Source organism: Anas platyrhynchos, chromosome 13 (assembly GCF_047663525.1).
Source record: "Anas platyrhynchos isolate ZD024472 breed Pekin duck chromosome 13, IASCAAS_PekinDuck_T2T, whole genome shotgun sequence".
Taxonomy (NCBI): Eukaryota; Metazoa; Chordata; class Aves; order Anseriformes; family Anatidae; genus Anas; species Anas platyrhynchos.
In genome coordinates this window covers 2,060,749-2,079,746 of record NC_092599.1, presented here as the reverse complement: position 1 = coordinate 2,079,746, position 18,998 = coordinate 2,060,749, and the positions used below count along the sequence as shown (strand labels likewise).

The 18,998-nt window shown below is 46.4% G+C and overlaps 2 long non-coding RNA genes across 7 annotated transcripts in view; both read right to left on the bottom strand.

Annotated features, from left to right (window-relative positions):
* The window catches only part of LOC110352795 (uncharacterized), a 91,813-nt gene that overhangs the window by 50,619 nt on the left and 22,196 nt on the right, over positions 1-18,998 (bottom strand). The window lies entirely within an intron of this gene.
* On the bottom strand, positions 5,820-9,057 carry LOC110352794 (uncharacterized). 3 transcript variants are annotated; one of them, XR_002402373.4, is made up of 3 exons: positions 8,247-8,818; positions 7,904-8,123; positions 5,820-7,493 (listed from the first exon to the last, which is right to left on the bottom strand). It is a non-coding gene; the product is annotated as an uncharacterized lncRNA (long non-coding RNA). The 3 variants fall into 3 exon arrangements; XR_002402374.4 differs by having other exon boundaries at positions 7,915-8,123; positions 8,247-8,816; XR_005269046.2 differs by having other exon boundaries at positions 5,820-8,123; positions 8,247-9,057.

Below are 18,998 nucleotides of genomic sequence, written 5' to 3'. Positions count from 1 at the left end.
CCAGTTGCATTCATTTTTCCCTTCCAGGTGCTAGCTCCAATCTTCATGTGGCTTTTGTAAGTGAGCGTGTATTTCTTACTCCTGCCAAGAATCATGCTGCCAGGAATCCCGCACCTCACCTGCCGTGCCCCCGAGTCAGCAGCCATGCACAATGGGGGCACGTACATGTACACTGCTGCATGACGGGGTAATTCGCTGCTATGGAAATCGGGGCGGGATGATTGAACAAGTTGCTGTACATTTGGGTTACCCCATCTACAATCTTTCTTTACAGAATATGAAATTTTAACAACGGGATGAACTGAAGATTTATGAATCCAATACTCCTACCGAAAATATTAGGCTGTTTGTCTTCAGATTCAATCAGTCTCTGCAAACTTAAGGTAAGCAAATAGTCACAGGAGTAAGCACAGGCTCGGTTCTATTATGATTTGCTAGAATCAATGAGCTACAATGCAAACGTTTGCCCACAAGCATAGGAAGCAGCAGCCCTGCCCGCGCTGCCAGTGATCATGACTAATAGAGAGCTGACACGGGAATGGATAGCACAGAATGGAAATGACTTCTGTGCAGCCTTGTTTCATTTGTTTCCATTTTCAAGTAATAATACAATATAAAATTCTATTTTATTTTTAGCTGCCAGAACAGGTGGCATAAGGAAAAAAAATAATTTAAGAACTTATTTGTATGAATACACGGTCCCAATCCGCAGCGTTCTTCACTTTGTACTAATGGAACAGAGAATTAGCTGATTCTGAACAAACTGTGCTGCTTTATCACGCGAATTTCCTGCTAAATATTCATATGCTTGCACCCTGCAGACAGCAAGGCATGCAGATTCTGACAATTCTGACTCTCAAAGTATCTCGCTGAGTTCGTCACATCCAACCTGTGGTGAGTCGTGGTGAGGCCCAATGCACAACTCTGAGCTCCCCTCCGGCTCACGGCTCACCCGGCGGCTCTGCAGCTCCATGCAGTCCCTTGTAGTGGCCCAGAGAAGACGTGCAGGTACGCAGAGGTGCCCCACGGGCACGAGCACCCGGGGATTCCAGGGGGATCCTGGGAACCGAATGGGAATTGTCTCACGTGAAATTCCCTCAGGACTACATCAATACACTTCTTGTTTAATTTTGGTTTCCCCTAGCACCATGACTTTTTGTCCCAATTGTAATCTTTCACTGCTTGCAATACGCAGAACGGGACTGCTTTACTCTTGATCCTGATTAGCATTACTGGATTTCATCAGTTCCATCTCCAACATGTAGCTCTGGAAGCCACAGCAATAACGATGATTGATTTTGTAGCACATTGGTTTTGTGGGCTTTGTGTTAGAGCCTTGGGAATCAAACCAAGCTAGTGCTACATCCCCGGGACACCCCGCAGCACCGGTCACAGCACCCGTGTCTCACTGCCACTGCTGGAACAAGACGCAGAACGGCCTGCAGCAGTTTGCTCTGGCACCCCTTCTGTCGCAGCCCCAGTGAACCTCATTTCTTGCCTATGAATGGCACTGATACACTTGCAGCAAAGATGCCTGTTAGACAAAAGAGAACTAAAACCAGATACACATTCTTAGGAGAAAAGAAATTAAAACACTTAATTGCTGCAAAGAAATACATAAAAGCAAACTGAGCTCTATAAAAATATATTATTTGCCTACAGCCACAGGGGACAAACCAAAGGCTATGGAGATGCCAAATAAAATAAACCGTGCCCCTAAAATTAGCTGTAGACATATTTTGCAGATATACACAGCAACTCAGCAGTCAGATGAATTTATTGCAGAGAATACAAGGCATGTAATGTTTGTCACTATTTCTCATTTCCTGCTTCCATCTGTTTAGACCCAGCTGAAATCTGCTATTGTACACCACACAACCTCTCTTCTCTGGGTCTGTCTGGTTGCTACCATAAGAGGTGAGTAATGAAAAGGCTAACATTAGATCTGGTGCCAGTGTTTTGCACACAGAGATATTTCTCTGTGCCATTTCTGCAGTACTGCAGGGTTTAGAGACAAGTGAAATGCCTAGCAAAATTAAAACAAAGATAAAGCAGAAAAAAAAATCCTGCTTCACAATCTGCTTCTGAGGCTGTCGCATGCTATCAAAGCTGTGGCATCCTTCAGCAGTGAAACCCAAATGAAATCCCCAAGTAACTTCACCAAGGGAAATACGGAGCATCACAGGACAGAGGAACGTGCCTGGAGTCTGCTGTTTTACTACGATCTTTCACACATGGAAGTTGGATTAGACTGGAATTTTAATTATATAAGCAACTCACCATGAATACCAGCTAGATGATTTATTAAAATGGAAGTCATCGACATTCTGCCCAGCACAAGTGCAGAAGGGGTATGGGTGGGTGTACTCTACCAGCTCCCTCTCTGGAGGACCCACGTTAGGTAAAACTTTGAGCCCCCCGGTTCTGCAGCCAGGTCTGCCCCAGTGAGCTGCACGGAGCTGAAGGAAAGCAGCCCCCGAAGAGCTGCTGCAGGCTTACGGCTGGATGCATCCACAGAGTTGTCAGTCAGAAATACAATGAAATGGGAGTGCGCTGTTTCCTCTCAACACTGTCACAAACTACTTCTGTTTCCCATACTCTATGCTGCAGGCAACTGATTAACCTTTTATTATCCAGACTGGGAATACGAAAATTAATTAGTCCGTATATAAATACAGCAATCCTCCAAAAAAGTATAAACAACAAGCAACAGCCTACATTACTTATACATTTTCAAGCCCCTCTGCTATTCTCCATTTATTTGCCCGTGCTACTGGATCCATTCAGCACGGCACTACTCCAACAGGGCCCAGGCAAAGCAATTATTTCAGCTGGTGAGAGGCGATGGCTTTTGTGACACAGCAGGTCAGACATCATTATCGTAACTGCTTTGTCTGGTCTTCCAAATTTATAAATACTCAGTTCCTGCAAAGAGCAGGTCATGCTTACTACAGCCCAGTCCGGAGCAATAGGACCAAGCTACAACAGGACCAGCTCCAAGCAGCTCTGCGAGGAATGTTCTGAGCAGAACAGGGACCAGTGGCTCTAACTGCATAAGGAGGAGATGATAAAAATTCAGATGACAATTTAGTGGTAAAAGTAACACAGATTAAATACTAGGTAAATATAGAGAGAATAGCTGGATGACTTAAAATGACAACATATTTAACAGCCCCCAAATATTCTCCAAGTTCTCATCTTCAAGAGCTCTTGAGTGAATACATCAGCCCTGAAAAGTGACATTCCTGAAGTTCATCCAAGAATCTTCTTATAAATAAACTTATTTATAGTAATAATGGTCAGGATATTTTGTTACAACATTCTGTAAATGTTATTTTTTATCACTGTAGAGAAACTTGCATATGGTAACTGAATATTAATAATAGAGGAAGGTTGGCTTTTAATAGGGTCTGTGATTCTTGCCACATCTGTCTCTGTTTCTGCAGTTCCTACAAAGGAACCCAGTAGTGCTCTCCAACCCTTCTGTGTCAAAAAGATAATCCCCAAGCCAGATGTCCTTCTGCGCGTTTTTCTGCACTACAAGAGCAATTAGCATTCAGATATGCAAAACAAAAAACTTTGCTCTTTACTTTCTAAGGACATACACATTTATGTTTTGTTGTCAACGCAAAAAACAAAACAAAACAAAAAACAGTTGGCTATGAATTTTGTTTGGGCTGTGACTTATCATTAATTTTTTTTATATCTGCAGGAATTCTGAATGTCACCGTGGCTCCCTCGCTCTCCCTTCAGGCCAACACTGTCACAGATAGGTCACTGCCTTTAAAACGCTGGAGGAAGGATGGGTGAAGGAATTTTTCATGTTCCCTTTATGAAATCTGCACAACGAGAGTTTTAAGGGTTAAAGCAGAAAAATACGAAAAGCCTTGCTCTAAGCCATCCTAGAAGTGTTTACACATTCTCACCACTGAAGAGAAACGATAAAATTTTATAAGGTTTAAATAAAATGAGGCCAATGGCTAAAACTAAAAGCTGGCATTTCACCAGCTGCCAAAAGCAGATCAATAAATAACCATCGGAAAGTACAGCAGAAAAGGCTCAGCAAGGTATTAGCAGTAACCTGCGATCCAGGGGAAGGATGCGGGCCTTACACTGGCCATGCAGGTGTTGCTGCGGGGCGAAAATGTAAGTTTTTGGCACAGCTGGTGCCAGCAGTTGGGCACCTTTCCCTGGGTCAGCAACCGTCCCTTGGGCTGCTGACATGAGCTCTGCAACACAGACAGGGAATCACGGAAATTTGGTAGGAGAAAATTAATACAATTGACATGAAGTTGTTAGAAATTAACTTTAAGCCTCACAAACTAGCAAGAGTAGCAACAATTTCCTAAGCCTGAACCCACACAATTTATACTATTTTCTTTTGTGTATTAAAACGTTCCCTGTGCTAAAGGGACTTTTTCTATCTCTAATCATCCTTCCATTTATACAAAATTTACACAGACTGAGGATGTTTTTAATGTCTTAATGCTTTATTGTCTTTAAAAAAAAGTAAGAGGAAAAAGCATAACTAAGGAGTAACGCAAGTGGCTGAGCTTTATTGAGTTGTTACAAAAGCCACTGTGCAGCGAGCACTGTAAATAACAACACTGCAATGCCCTTTTTTCCTCTTAAAGTGCAATTACTGTGAATAGCATCTTTGGAATTCAAGGATTTTTCATAGGGAAGCTGCTTAGTATGCATGCAAACCCCGCGTGAGCACAGACAAACAAGTCAGCGAGCTTGGCAAGGTCATTTGGCATTTCTTGCCGGCACTCGGGCCCTACCACCTGCACCCAGCCTCGTGGCCCAGCCTCCACCGTGCGGGTCGGCACTACCAGCCCCATGTGGCATTTGGGAGCGGGGTGAAAGGGGACGAAAGGGGAACGGGGCTGATGGCTGTGTGTGATGTACATGCCCATACCTTCTGTAACAAAACTCCTGTTGTGAAGCCGAATCGCTGCTTGCAGAACGATCAACAAGGACTCCTCAAGGAATTTTGGAAGTGCTGAATCAGGAGGATCTCAAACAACTTTCAATTTTCTTTGCAATTACATGGCATTAAAATAAATGTCATTTTCCAGGCTTTTCACTAGCAGACTTCCACAACATACAGCTAGCAATAAAAGCCTGAAATGGCCATCACGGCAGTGACAATGACATGTCTACAGCATCAAAATGAGATCCCAACCCATCCAAAACTGAACAGAACTGCAACGCTCAGGACTCTAAAAGATCCCGAGAGGAACTCCGACAACAGGATGTGAATACACCAGCGAGAAAGGGCACGAGCTCCTGCACTGATGGGCACCAGGTAGCTGCAAAGAGCCTGTGCCCCAGGCCCGCTCTGTTCAGCATCAGCTGTGTTGCTGGGATGTTTGCAGGGTGAATTGGTGAGGCAGCACCGAGCACCCTGCCCTGGCTGTGGGGCTCGTCCTACTCCGAGGTGTGCGTGGGAGCCACGAGCCAGACGCTGCTGCTGGAGCTGCAGAGCTGGGCACAGGCAGCACAGAGGCGCTTGGCATGGGTAAAAGCTCTCCAATTCCCAAAGCAGCCCCAAATGACTTTGACCCCAAACCAAAAATTCTGTATTTATCAAACACAGGATGAGGTTTGAATATCCAGCTGTGCCTGCAGACGGAACCTGCTGTGGGTTGCAGCCCGATGCTGTGCTCTGTCGCAAGCCTCCCAAGCCCGGCAGTGCTTGCAGCAACTTAAAGAAAATGCCCCACACAAAGTCAGTGGAGCTGGAAGAGGCTCTTTGTTTTCTTTCTAAATCACACTTCCAGAAGTGGTATGGAAAGCATAAAAATACTACTGAATACGCTTTTGAAACAAGTATTTTTATTCTGTGAAAAATACGATCAGGATTAATGATTTAAACCAATGTGAAAACAAGAGAATCCCCGGAACAAACAAGAAGGCAAGGCACTGACAGGAATTGATATACCAGCTGGATACTGGCCTCTGCAGCACCGGAAAAAAACCCTGACATTTTATTTACTAAAGGTCTAATAGAAAACAACAGAATTATCTTCCAGTGATCCATAAAACACGGAATATATAAACTGACATAAAGCTGAGACTACTGAAAGGATAAGAGGGCTGCTCAACCCACCAAAGAAAGCCATAAAAACAAACACGTCCTGCAGAAAGCAACAGCATTTTTCATGAGTTTCAGTCTGTTATTCTCCACATTTTTAATTTAATTCAATATAATGTATCCAGAGCCATCTTTAAGATATTGCTGATTTACTAGGGATATAAGGAACCGTCATGGATTCAGGTATGTTTCTTTCCTACAGAAATTGAGATGCCCAGAATGCGCCAGTGACTCCCCAGACAGGAGGGCCCCCAGGAGGCCGTGCAGTTCGAGTACAAAGATTCAAATCCACGCAGCAGCTTTGTGGGGCTCTTACTTCTTGGGCAACAGCAGGAACCAGGACAGCGTCACAGACGTGCTGAAGGACTGATGGCTGATGATGCAGATGACGAATGGGAACTGCCGAGGTTTGCTCTTTTGCTGAGCCTGGTGCCAGCACTCATGCTTCCGTTCAGTATGTACCTCGGGTATTTCCCCCACTGATAAACACAGCCACAGATCGCTCTGGTACTCAAGATCTTTGATTTAAGTCTTTAAAGGGGACTCAAACCTTTTCTATTCCTCAAAACCTTTCTGAACTCACACATGTAACTTTCCCAGTTCCTCTGGTTAGGAGCAGTACTTCTGGACTGAAGTCTTTTAAAGGCATTTTTATCAGATAAAAAAAAAAAAGTAAGTACAAAACAAGCAAAAAAAAACAAAAAACTAAGTAACAGAAAGCACAGGGAAGAATGGCATTACCCAAGACAAGTAAATTGGTTTCCTTTTTCAAGGCAATCTTACGTTCCCCTAAAACTGTATCGCTTTTAAGTTAAAAACGCAAGGTAAGGGGTGTGCAACTTCCACACCAGGAAATGGAAGAAAAATCAACATCCAGTGAAGGCAAGAGAAAGGTCAATATTATATAATTTGTCAGCAAACAGACTAAGAATTAGGATTCCTCATAAAAGTCGTCTTAAAGGGGTTTAATCTTTATCTTTTTTCTTAAAAAATGAAAAGTAAATACAAAGCCCAGCTACAAAGAATAATGACCAGCAGACGAGGTAGAGCAGGAGGGTGAAAACAAAGCAGGAACAAGCCCAGCTTCATCCTAGGACAGCAGCAGTGTTGTGCCAATAACTGCCTGCATCTCACCCCTACACCCAACGCTCCTCACTGCAGCCGCCCAGCCTGATGCGAACGGTTCGGGTGGAACCTCGGCCAAGATGGGCACCCGGACAGGAACAGGGCGACACCGACCCTACCTGAGACATTTTAGCTCACACACAGCTCTGACACTAGAGCAGGCCGTTCCCAGACTGCAAAAGGCTCCTGCAGGGCGCTCGGTCACTCACAAGCCGTCCTCCGAGGCAGACGCTGAGCACCCAGCCGGGTGGGGAGGCCTCCTGTGCTGCTGCACAGCAAGAAGGGGACGTTATGAAGATGGAACACAAACCAACTTTAATTTCATTGCTTTGTGGGTTTTAGTTTAAGGCCCAACGTTATCTTAATGCGTTTCCTGGCTCCCATAATTAAATTCACTAATCCCCAGTCTTAAGGCATCAGCAAGCTAAGCTAATTTAAAGTTACTACCTGAGCTTATATCCATTTGTTTTTTTTTTCTTTTCTTTTTCCCCTTCAGCAAAGAAACAAAGTATTGAACCCTTTCTTTGACAAGTAGGCATTTTTGTCTTGTCTTTAATTGCTCCTTCTCCACTGTCCTCATTCTGTACGTTAGGGGGTTAGGAAGGAGGCTTAACATATTAGCTCGAGAAGATTTAGATATAGCTGGATATTTAACCACGCTACAGAAAAATATCATACAGAATCCTCACTGCATGGCTGCTTGATATTCCCACGCCGGCAGTTACGGTGTATTTGCAAAGTCTCCCATCTGTTTAACATCTCCTACTCCCTTGTTCCAGGGTGCTGGGATTCCCGATGGTAATACCGAAAGAATCAGCACGTCAGTCACGCCTCCCAGCACCGCGATCCTGACAGATATCACAGGCTAAGCAGGGCCAGGTTGCCATCAGTCTGTATGCTGCAGACAAACACAATTACCAGATAAAAATCTCACAGAAACATAACTAGATGGAGAAATAAATTTACCCCATTATCTGCAATGAGATCGCCTAAGTTTCTCCATCACTCCACAATAACGCACCTAGGTCCTCTTTCTAATTACACAGAGGACGCGTCTCCGAGTGTTTCCAACTATATAATCTTCCTCTGGCCTTTCCTATCAGCAGCATCAGCCATCCTCTGGCCCCATTTTATCTCTGGCAATTATTTGCTCCCCGCGTTAAGTTCCTTCTCGCGCTTCCAATTAGCGCAGTGTCATTTGCTGCTGCCCAAACCCCAGCGCAGGTGTGGGCTATTTGCTCAGTCACCCAGCTGCAGCACAGAGCTGCTGGCAGCGCCAGAGCCTGCAGCTCCCGTCCCTATCGGGTACCACGTGCAGGAGACACTCAGTGCTGCAAGGTCTCCTTCTCCTGTACACTGGCAAGAAGTTCTGAGCTGAGATGTGCAAGGCCCATCGTCAGCCTTTATGAAATCTCTAACCCAGGCCCAAAACTTCAGTGACCGCTGTTTAACTAACACTGTAATGTTAAAAACAACACCAATGCCCCACCTCATCTGAAGCCATACTTCCATTAATCTTCATATCTTGGGAGTTTATGGCGAAGCTTTCAGTTAACGTACCACTTCCAAAGTGAGTTTCTTCTCAAAGCAGGTGTCCGATGCCCTACAGCTACAGATGTCTGTGTCCTATTCTCTTCCAGGTGCTCTTCAAATGGTGCAGATCCCAGCACCATGGCACGTGCAAAGTGAATACACGTTTTCCTTTCCTGTACTTCCTATTAAGCACCAATAAAGTGTTCTGCTTTTTGCCTTTGGCCAAGGAACTCACCCTTTGGCCTCAGGCCTCCTAAATACACTCAGCAATGAAGTTCATTAAACAACATCCGAGCAGAAGCTTGGTCTTCATTAGAAGTAGTTCAGAAAACCCAGCTTCTAAGTCCACAGTTCACACAGCTTCTATGTTCTGACCCTACGCACATCCTTCCTGAAGTTTGGAATCATTCCCTTTGAGGGAAGCAAAATCTCGGTGTGCCCTATTGCACAGCAGGAACTAGTTTTATACCTTTTTTTTTTTTTAACTGTTTATTCTTGCCAGAAGAGCTCTGGTTCCCTAGCACTTTTTCCTCCTGATTTCTGTTACTGCTAGATCCATAGCTAACAGATCTGTCCAGCTGAAACCAAACGGGTTACAAAATTGGTGCCTGAGCAGCAGAGTACATGGATTGAAATCGCTCAGTGACTGCTGCCTCAACCAACACCCACCTCAGGGTAACAGAACACACACAGTTAACGCTGGAGGCTGCTTCCGTTTCCCCAGAGGAGCAGGACTGGGGCCGTGCGTGTCACAGAGGGCTGTGCCATGCCCTCGATGCTTGGCAAACACCACCACTGCCAGGGGAGCTCTGTGCATGGGGAGCAGGCGGTGAGCACCGATGGATGGTGCTGCTCGCTAAACCTTGGCTCACCCCACCACGGGTTGGTTTCTTACATTAATTAAACTTTTAAAAGGTAGTTAGGATAAGAAATTATAGAAAAAAAAAATGGGCTTTTTATTGTTTATTCCCTAATTGCCCATGTAATGAGGCAAATTTGAAGTAGTGTACCTTAGAACTTACACTTTAATGATGCTTTTATTGTGGTCTGGGTGCTAGTGCCCTCATTTTTATTACTGATTGCTGCTTTTTAGTGACTGCTCAAAAAATGTTCTTGTTAAGAAATGCTTATAAAGCATTGCAATTATATATTGTATATATTAAAGTTATGGTTAAAGAAGCCAACACTTTGGTTTATGAAAAATACATTGTATATTACGATTTCCTTGTTATAGCCTCTTATTAATGTACAAGGCACAGTCTTGGCATGAATACATGCTCGTAGTGTTTTCCATTTACATAAAAATAGTAATTCAACATAAAACAATGCTTTGCTGTTTTCCTAACTCGACGCGTCGTATTTCAACAACTGCAATGCCAACAGCACTTCCATCCCACTCTCCCAGCAGTATGAAGAGCTTAATTTAATATAATTTCAAAAACAGTTGTTCAGTTACAGATTCATTTGTACTTGTACATTGGTTTCCAGCAGCTGCCAGCAGTCCCACCTGGAAGAGAAGCTCCTCGCCTTTGCCCCAGCGCCGCCTTTACACCAGCCCTGGCTGCACATTTCCCCTGAAGCCCCGGGGGAACGAAGGCAGGGGCTGTGCAGGACAAATAACCAACTTCTGAATTCTGCTGCGAGAGGACAGCGGAGTGAAGAACCCTCACGTACAGATAAGGCGATTACCATAATGAGTGACAGCGCACCAGCTGATTGCTAGCCTGACCTTGAAATCATCAGCATATCAATAGGTACTGAACTTCTGTCTTCTGGGGCTTTACGGTCTGGAAATGCAAGTTGCTGCTGCTTGAGATTTCAGAGAGCTTTCTTCCAACAGAGCAATACCCAGAGAATTACAGCTTCTGACTAAGGTGCTTATTAAAACCAAGTCACAGCTCCAGGAAGGGCAGCAGTGAGGGCACCAGCCCCCATGACGAGCTCAGGCCGGGCCTGGTGCCTCGCAGCCACTGCCCCAGGGCTCCCCATCATGGCCATGTCACCCCACAAAGCCATCGGGGGGGCTGCCATGGGCCCGCACCTCCTGCTGTAGGGTCCCAGGAGGATCCGGGCCCTCAGGAAGACTCACACGAACCGGAGCTGTCACCTGCCTGCGCCCTGAGAGAGGTTCCGACTCCAGACACCAGAACCGAGTGGTTTTTTATTGCTGCGTATCCAGTAGAGATATTTAATGAGATTAGCATCAAAATGGCCATCGTTAGACTAAATCACAAGAGCCAGAAGAAAATATCATTTGGGTTATTCTCCTCTTCTCTCCTCCATTGAAGTGTCACAGTAATGCCCGAGGCTTCACCCCGAGGGAGCGCAGTCACCTCCTTTTCAATCCCCTCGCTTTAAAAGGCCGCATCATTCTCTTTTTGCAGGCCAGAGCTTAGCTCAGAAGCAACCAAAAGGCTTCTTGGGACAGGTGCAGCACAGGGACCGCTGCGGCTTCACTCCTGCTGCTTCCCACAGAGACACGAGGTGTGCGGCCGGCCCTTCCCCGAGGAGGAGAAGCAGAGCAAAGCTTTCAAACTGGCAAGATAGGATCTGTTTAACATCAGCGTTCCCAAATGCCTGTGAATAACAATCCTCATGGTGAAAATTTCTAAAGCACCGGCACTTTAAAGAAAAATAAATCTAGCTATTTCTGTTGTACTCCTTATATACGAGCTTAACCTACTAAAACCCGAAGCGACTACTCCTATGAAATACTCTCAAAAGCCCTGAAACACTTGTAAATAGATAAAGCTTTAAAAAATAAAGAAAGAGCCATGAGCTGTAGTAGTATCCCCAAAGCTGAATACCTCTGTGGGTCCCGTGGAACACCTCACTCACAGGCAGACACCCCGTCCGAGGCCCTCAGCCACCCTGCATTTGAAAAGGTATTTCAACAAAACGTGTTCAGATGCTGCAAGGAAACGGGAACAGCAGAAACGCTTCCCCAGATGAATCAGCAAAGCCAGCATTTTGCTTTCAACTCTGCAGCAGGAGGGTTCAGCAGATCGGGGTGAATGTTTTTTCCAGGGATCTGTGCAAGGGGAAAGGCATCTCATGTCAGCTTTCTTGCAAACTTCCTCCTTCGGTTCAATTCCTGGCCCATCCCCAGCCACCTCCACAGCCACGTAAGGGGCTCAGCTAACAAGTCGACGAGCCCCAAGAAGCAAGCAGTGAAATAACAAGCAGGAATTTCCCCTTCCCTGGTGCTGAACTCAGCGGCTCATCATTCGGCTGTCCTCGGTACAAGGTCTCAGCAGGAGACAGCTAATGACTTTCTCCACCTTGATGTACACTGATCCACCCCGTGCCAGGTAAATCTCACTTAGCTTTGTGTGGGAAGTCTCAAGTCAGGTAAAAGATAAGCCTCTTACGGCACAAAAGGGAAAAAAAAAAGGTATTTTCAAACTAAAATTAGTCATATGGTCTAATATCAACTTCCTAGCATGCACCATCAGCTTTTTTATTTTTATTTTTTCCTGCATAGATTGAATCAGAGGTGTTACCCTGCAGCAGCAACACTCAAATCTAGCCCTAGGCAAGCAAGCGGGATGATTTTAAGAAGGAACCAGAATACAAAATGTGACAGCTTTATTTATTCAAATGACACCCCGTGTATGTCACTCAGGATCACTTGTTTTTAACCTGTTGAATTCTCCATCACCTCAGCTTTCTCATCTTCAACTACCGAATTAAATTTTATTTATTAGCAGGTGCCCGTTAAGTCAGAAATGACTACAGGATTAACTACCAAGGGTTTTTTGATACAGAAACGTGGGTCTGAACACCAAGAAATACTTCCAGTAGCACATTACCATGAGTCACTCTCCAAGGTTGTTTACCGGCAGGTTCAGGCTGCCAAAAATCCAAAGGCTTGTCAATCCTGTACGTGGCAGCTCAGCTCCAGGGAGGAAAGCCCTTGCCTGGTTTGTTCCCTGCCTACCACCAGCTGCTCCCTTGTGAAGGGACAGGGAGAGCGAAGCGGGCAGCTCCCCAAAACAAGCGGCTGAGCAGTTCTGGAAGCAGACGGTGGGTTCACAGGGGGACTTCTTGCTCCCGTGAGGAAGTCCTGCAGAACTCAACCATCGTTAAAACTGGCCACATCCTCCAGTGAAACGCAGCCGTGTCACAACGAACTCACACACCTGCTGCTCCTTTTGCCCAGCGAATTTTCCTGGGAAGCTTCCAGGTGAGGGGAGGGATAGGAAAGATCCCTTTTCCCACACCGCAGAGGCACGTACACATCCAGGTAACGTGGTGGCACTGCTGGCATCCTGGAGCTACCGACCAGGTTCCAGAAGCAGTCTGCCTAACTATGGGGCTATCACAAAAAGAGATTTTGCTAACTTCTGTAACATAGAAGAAAAAAATTCTTCAATTTTGGTGAAAACAGAGCAGCTGTTCTTTCACCATGTGGATTCCCTGACATAACCTTGTCTCAGTGGTACAGGAGGGGCTCAGACTCCCAGTTCCTTCCCACCATCCGAACAGCACGCGCTGCTTGTATGAGCACAGGCGAGCTGTGGATCTCACAGCTTCGTTTGTGTGACCTGCATCAGCTCCAGCACCGATCCCTACAGCTCAAAACAAAGGTGGCAAAAACTGACTGACGCAGAGAGGCCTATCTGTTAGCAGGAGGCAGTCCTTCTAGCAACAAGGCTGCTAATTACCATGCTGGGAAATATTTAACTTACTAAATTAAAGCTTTTTTTTTTTTTTTTTCAATTCCAAGTGAACAGCTAAAAATTATTTTTCACACCTTAACACAACTCGTCAGCAGTATTCCCATTCCTAGTGGCAGGAGCTCGTAGGAGACAGCACTGCTGTTGGTTGTGCAGTGGTTACCCAGTCTGACCATTAGCACCAGTAAGGAGCTGCACGCAAGCTTTGTGCTGCTCTGCACTGCTCCTCAGATGCACTGCCTGGCTCTGCTCCTCCTCCATCCTGCCCATAGTGTACACGCAGCTGAAGGAGAGGCTGTGATGTGTCTTGCCCATGCAAAGAGCCCGATTGCCTTTAAGTGGAGCAGGCCTCTAATTCTGCGGTGCTTCCAACAGCAATGAAAGTATTTGGGGTAGTTGGGCTGCTTCTGCTTTCCTTCCTGCTCATGTAAGAAAGCTTTTCTAGAGATGTACCTGCAGGTAAGTGACAGCCGGCGAGCGGTGACAGCTGCCTCCAGCACAAACAAGCAGGGCTGATGAAAGCAGGACCAGAGCTGCACAAAGGCAGCTCAGGTGCTCATTTTCCCCAGGTGGCAGGAGGCGGGTTGGCCCCCCGAAGAAGATGCACGAGAACAAAGATCATTTACAAACAGCTTCAAGTTACGGACTCAATCTGATAGAAGATGTTTCAAAACTAATATCTTCTTGCCCGTGGACGTTTTTCAAATTTCATTGCTCGGTCTGAAAATGAACACCTGAGAACTGATACAGAGGGTCAGGGAAAAGGTCTGCGAGCAGAGCGCCCTGCCTGCAAGCAGCCAATTGCTGGGTTTTGTGATTTTTATGACAAGGAAAGCACAACGCTCCGCCAGCACGCCTCCCTCAGAGGCAGCCTGGGGAGCTTCTGAGCCAGCGAGTTAACTGAGGCCGGTTTATTTCATATTTACCAGTGGACCCAGCCCCCAAAAATCCATCGCATCTCTTTTGGAGTACAGTTATTGTTCGGATCTCTGCAACATCCTGCGGTGATGAGCTCCATAACGTAATTACATGCTGTGGGCAGAATGACTGCTTCCTTTTGGTTGTTTTGACTCTGCTACCTCATAATTTCACCAAGTAGCCCTGTGTTTTGTGGGAAATGCCACACACTCATTCCTGCAGAACCTTCTTTCCATACATATATCTATTTTTATAGAGCACTAAGCTAGGTATGATCACCCTTTATCACCTCACTGTTCCTTCCTTTTCCTGGTCAACTACAAATGCACTGACCAGCACGAGACCAAGAATCCATCTGTCCGAGCAGTGGCAGGCTCCCTCCATTCAAATACAAAGATCTTTCTTCTTAACTTCTTGTTTCCTATATGCTAGCATGTGATTAATCCATTTTATATTTTAAATAAAATGTGAATGGGACTTGTATTACTGTTTATTAATTTACTATTGATTACCCATTAAATGCAAAAACAGGACGAATGCCAGACTGTTAAAGACTTAGTTTCAGAGTGTTATTTTATTATGACTGTCAATTCCTCCCAATCTTTTTAGCTTATCCTGTGGTTTTTCAGTTAATCAGGACGCATTCTGACTGCTCCTTGACGTTCTTTGCATTTCTCCCCCTCGGTGAAGAAGCCCACATTCGAAGCACCCCAGGCAGCCCTGGCCTGTGGCAGGGAACAAGCCAGGAAGCCTCCACAAGTGGCACCAGGAACCCATCCCCGTTGGGAAGAGGTAACCCAGGTGTCTGCAGACAACTTCTGGCCAATTACAGAAACGAAATTTAAAATGCACTCCAGCAACCTCAATAACTCTACAGCCAGGAATGTGCTGCTGGAATCCTTACCAGCATGAGGGTGCAAGGGTCCGTTTGGTGTACTAAAATAAAATATTTTCTTCAACTGACTTTCTTTGTACTGCCTGGGTCATCCTCTCAGAGTTTACGATGTCCTGTAAATCTGACTTAACGACGTTGCATAAATCTAACTTTTCAGTGACAAAAGCTTACGTAAAGGATGATAAAATTCTCTCGATTCCCCCACTGGGGGCTCTGGAGCTAAATGAGAGATTTAGGGTTTTGGATGAGCTGAGGATACCTGTAGGCTCTTCGAAATAGGGTCTGGGATTAAAACATGCCGTTGCTTTACCGCAGGCTGCCATCAGCTCGGAGACACGTACACGCGCTCATGCAGACATGTCCCACGCCGCTGTGAGGCAGCAGCTGTACGAATCTGCAAGGGACACGAGGCATCCCAAGAGAAACACTCTGGTGTCTCCTTCCTTCAGGGCTCCAGCCTCTGAGCAGAGGTCCCACGCAGAACAGCATTTCCTGAAACTTTGTTTGAAACGTTTGGTTTCCTGAAAATTGGTTTCCTGAAAATTTTAAAACCTACTCTAAATGAATAACTGCAGATAAGATAAAATAGCTTGCCCAGTTGAAATTCTTGTCGTGTTTGAACAGGAATCGCTACCACCCCAAAAGAACAACAAATCTCTTTGTCCAGAGGTACCTGTAACCACACAAAACTGTGCACCCAGCCCCCAGTGCCAGGCACCAGCACAGCGAGGGCGCTGAGCCGCGGCGATGCCAGGAGCCCCCAGCATGCCAACAAGGCCAGATTGTTTGGCAGTGCGCTGCAAGCCCAGCTCCTGCCCCTTGGCTTTCACTTGCGATTCCTCAGCTGATGTGGCTTCAAAGAAGAGCTCCAGAGTACTTCAGAGGAAGACCTTGTTCTGCTTCTCCTACTGAACCTGATCTTTTTTGCATAAATAAATATTCAGGAGAGACAGAATTAGAATCCAGGATACCTTTGTCTCACTTTGTCCCTCCCAGGAGTCCTCTACCCCATCGACTCTAATCATTTTTCCCTATCGTTGCTCTCTCAAAAGCCAAGTTTTTCCTAATAAGTAGAACAACTTCGGCAGAAAAGATTGAGAGATTCATCCTGTGGAATGCTCTTTAGCCCAGCGCTTTGAATATTTATTGGATATATATGAAAATAAAGAATTGAGCACAAATCCCATAGCAGAAGAAATTAATGATGTGTATTCAGGGCTCTTAGCACTGAGTAAACTATTTGTACAAAGCAATCCCAAAGATACACAGCAAATGTGCCATGAAGAGTGGGAAGAGGGATTTGTCCCCAGGATGGCTGCCGCAGGAGGACAAAGGGAACAGCATTGCCTCACTGCACACCCTGCTCCCCAAAACTGATTTTCCAGGAAACCTGATCACCCCCCAAGACAGATCTACACGGGAGGCTACAACACACCCTAAATACTGAATTTGGGCAGGGAGGCACTGCTGACAATGGGACCCACTGTGCCACCCTGCTAACAGCAGGTGAAGTGCCGTGCCTCACACTGAGGAGTCCCCGCGGGACTAGCACGAGGCGGCTCTGTGCTGGGCACTGGCTGCAGGGTGCAGCTCAGGGACGCCCAATACCCACCTCCCTCCATGCACACCAATTTTTCTGGGAGTTCTCTAGTCATGGAGGGCAATGAAAGCTGCTGTCAGCACTACCAGCTACCCCAACGCATTTAATAACCCAGAAGCCAGTGATTAAGAACTAGGAATAATATCCCAAGGCCAACAGCACGTTACTGAACAACCCAGGGGACTGAGTGTCAGGACGTCCCCAAACAGCACCCGTCCCCACCAAGGTGCTGCCACCCCCCAGGCCACCTGCCGTGCCTGACAGCAGTGGGGTGCTGCGTGCTTCCACAACAACCAGCTCGTGCCATCTTCCTTTGCTTCCCGATCAGTGTGCCCCTACCTGGCATGCAGCTGCCCGGCCATTTAATGCTGCCACATGCAGCAGACATTTTTAGAGGTCTCAGTTTTTCAAGCCTTCTTCCAGCTTGATAGGGATATTACAGCTGCTAGGGACACAAAAGGCTCTCCAAGTAGCTCCGCAATTTCAAGAAGTGCAATACGGCTCCTTATCAGTTTTGTAAATGAATTGAACTCAAGCAGTAACAAAGAAAACAGACACTAATCATCTAGCTGGAGAAAATGACATTACGAACCTAATGAAAACAGCAGGAGGCACAGGGGAAATAAGAGCAATTCTCTGCCAGCAGCAGCGTGTCTGTGGGCACACCGCAGCTACCAGCGAGCTGGCATTTACCAAACAGAGCACAGATGCAACCAGGTTTCATACGGGCTTTCAGACCTCCGGAGAATTTGCCATCAGCAGGATCCCAGCCTGCAGAGCTGCTCGCACCCCGCTCAGGGTAGAGGCTCTGCAGCGAGGAGCTGAGCTTCCATCCCGTGGGTTTGGAGAGGCACTGAACAAGCACTGAAACAGAAACATTAAAGAAAGCTACCACCACACTAGATCTTGCCTCCACCGGAGTCTTAAACTGCTGTAATGGACAAATAGGCGATGCTGATCTTCAGGCCCTTCCAGCATTAAGCTCTTAATAAGCAGTAGGAGGAGGAGTAGCTAATGCTCAACGATTCCCAAAGTGCTACTCATTCCTTACGTTGCCTCTTACACTAAGAAAAAACTTGAAGTCATCTACATGATCTCATGATTTAAAAGCACACAGAAAAAAAAAGTGCTTCGATTTATAACTGCTTTTTTGGTAGAGCCCTTAACTTTCCCTGCATCTGGGGGCAATAACCATTTCCACAAGTCTGCATTAAATCTCCACTGAAGTGCCTCTTCAGGAGGCTGGATTTATTAGTGACAGCAGACTGAACACACGGCCTGGTTCATCTATCTCAAAGAACAAAGCCAACAGTCGCTAGTGTTTATCCTAGCTCTAAATGTGCACCCGTTTTCTAACGCCAAACGAAGGTTTGGTCATCAGACAGTTATTCTGTGCAAGTGCTTTGTCTCCTGAACCCTCCTCACCCGCAGCTGGCAGCACCTCAGCGTGCAGGCTGCAATTAACACAAGGCTAACGAGCCCAACACGCAGCCAGGAGATGCTGAAGGGTCCGGACCCAGAAGGAGCTGCCCGGGAAGGAGCAGGCACATCCCGCCTGCTGCAGGAGTCGGTCCCTCCGCTCCGACGTGGCAGCTTCAAGAGCTCCCTTTGAGACAGGCCAGTCTGGGAACACTGCTATCACTTGTGTGCTTTATGTCCCCCCACACTTGCTACACAAGTAAGCCTAGCCACGTGCCCAGGTCTCAGGACCTCACTGGGAGCCACTGTCTTGCATCCAGAGTGAGTGCACTTTCCCCCAGTTCACCTGGTTGGGATGTGATTAAATGCAGGAGGGCTTTAAAACCCAGAGAGCAAGGATCTACAAAATGGAGCTGACCCTAGAGCAGAAAACTTGCATCAGGACTCAGTGCTCAGCCCTGAACCAGGCTGGTTTCAACCTGGCCACTGTTATGTGCTGTTCCTTACTGCTTTCAGTCCCCTTACAGCTATGGTTAGGCCAGGTTTCTTATTATTTCTGAAGCGCTCAGCGGTACTAAGCCAGATCTGCTCCAGCTGCCTTCCTTTCTAGAGTTACGGCACCAAGCACAAAGGAGTCCAAGTTAGGGCTCTGTGGCCCATTTGAAAAACAAACAAACCACCACCAACTGCTGCCACATCCCACAGAGAGGCAGGAACTGGTAAATCACA